The sequence below is a fragment of the Gekko japonicus genome, unplaced genomic scaffold (genome assembly GCF_001447785.1).
Source record: "Gekko japonicus isolate JY-2015 unplaced genomic scaffold, Gekko_japonicus_V1.1 scaffold25, whole genome shotgun sequence".
Classification (NCBI taxonomy): Eukaryota; Metazoa; Chordata; class Lepidosauria; order Squamata; family Gekkonidae; genus Gekko; species Gekko japonicus.
Window position 1 is genome coordinate 2,661,682 of NW_015171502.1, and position 1,769 is coordinate 2,663,450.

Here is a 1,769-nt window from a genome sequence, read left to right on the forward strand (position 1 = left end):
CTCAGTGTTTTCCCATCCAAGTACTAACCGGGGCCAGCCACGCTTAGCTTCCAAGCAGTGCCCCCTCTAAGCTGTGGAGTCTCGTGAGCAAACATTCTACTTTGTGAGCTCCTGGCATTAAAGCTGTGAGCGAGCGGTTTGGCTGCCGCATAATTTAGTTTGCTCTGGAGCCCTCCTTCCTGAGCGGAGGAGGAGAAGAAGAAGAAGAAAAAGAAGAAGAGGAGGAGGAGGAGGAGGAGAATGGATTTATACCCCATACCTGAGCGGAGGAGGAGAAGAAGAAGAAGAAGAAGAAAAAGAAGAAGAAAAAGAGGAGGAGGAGGTAAAAGAAGAAGAAGAAGAGAAGAGATTGGATTTATACCCCGCCCTTCACTACCCAAAGGTGTCTCAGAGCGGCTTACAAACTTCTTTCCCTTCCCCTCCTCACAACAGACACCCCGTGAGGTAGGCGGGGCTGAGAGAGCTCTGACAGAAACTGTTCTTTTTCAAGAACAGCTCTTAGCAGAGCTACGGCTTGCCCAAGGTCATCCAGCCAGGTGCAAGTGGAGGAGTGGGGAATCAAACCCGGTTCCCCCAGATTAGAGTCCGCGCACTTAACCACTACACCAAAATGTGTGAGCCGGAGGCTAAAAACACGTTAGCTAGCTCACACTAACTCAGCTTAGTGGGAACACGGCTTCCAAGATCTGCTGAGTTTGGGCTAGCCTGGACGACCCAGGTCAGGGTGAACATAAAGTGCTACTGGACTCAAAAGCTAACTGTTCTACCCGAGACCGACCTGGTGGCCACCCTCCAAAACGATCATAAGCCCTGGATGCTTTGTCCCAAGGTTGCCAACTTCGGCTTGGAAAATTCCTAGAGATTTGGGGACGGAGCCTCGGTAGGGTGGAACCTAGGGAGGCGCTAAAGCTCAGGAGGGACGTGGACAGGCAAGTCCAGAGAAGAAGAAGAAGAAGAAGAAGAAGAAGAAGAAGAAGAAGAAGAAGAAGAAGAAGAAGAAGAAGAAGAAGAAGAAGAAGAAGAAGAAGAAGAAGAAGAAGAGGAGATTGGATTTATCCCCCGCCCTTCACTCGGAGTCTCAGAGCAGCTGACAAACTCCTTTTCCCTTCCCCTCCCCACAACAGACACCCTGTGAGGTGGGTGGGGCTGAGAGAACTCTGACACAAACTGCTCTTTTTCAAGGACAACTGTGCCAGAGCTTGTGACTGACCCAAGGTCACATCAGCAGGTGCAAGTGGAGGAGTGGGGAATCAAACCATGGGCCCCGTCCACACGGGCAGGAAACTGCAGAGGAGAAGCGTGGCAGTTTGCCCTGGGGCAAACTACTGTGCAGTTACGTGATCAGACCTCCTGTGGAGGTTCTGTGGAGGTACCGTGGAGGTTCCATGGCAAGGGAGAGGTGCCGATCACAGGACAAGCCGGCGCGCAACGAAGAAGCGCGCGCCGCGGCAAACTGTTTTTTATTTTTGTGTACATGACCAATGCGCATGCTTCGGTGGGTGCGCATGCGCATCCACAGAGACGTGGACAAAAAAAAACACCTTATTTGCAAGGGGACATGGGCGGGCGCCGGATGCCACCGGAAACGCGATCAGACGCCCGCCCTTGCCCCGGAGTTTCCGGAAACTAGTACCTCCAAGGTACTAGTTGTTTGCCACGCAGTTTCGGCTGGAAGCCTCGGTTGAGCCACGGGAGTGCTACGCTTCCCAGATGTGCTGGTGAGATCGCGCCCGGAAACTCCGTCTGTTTTCCGTCTCCCTTGTGTGGCT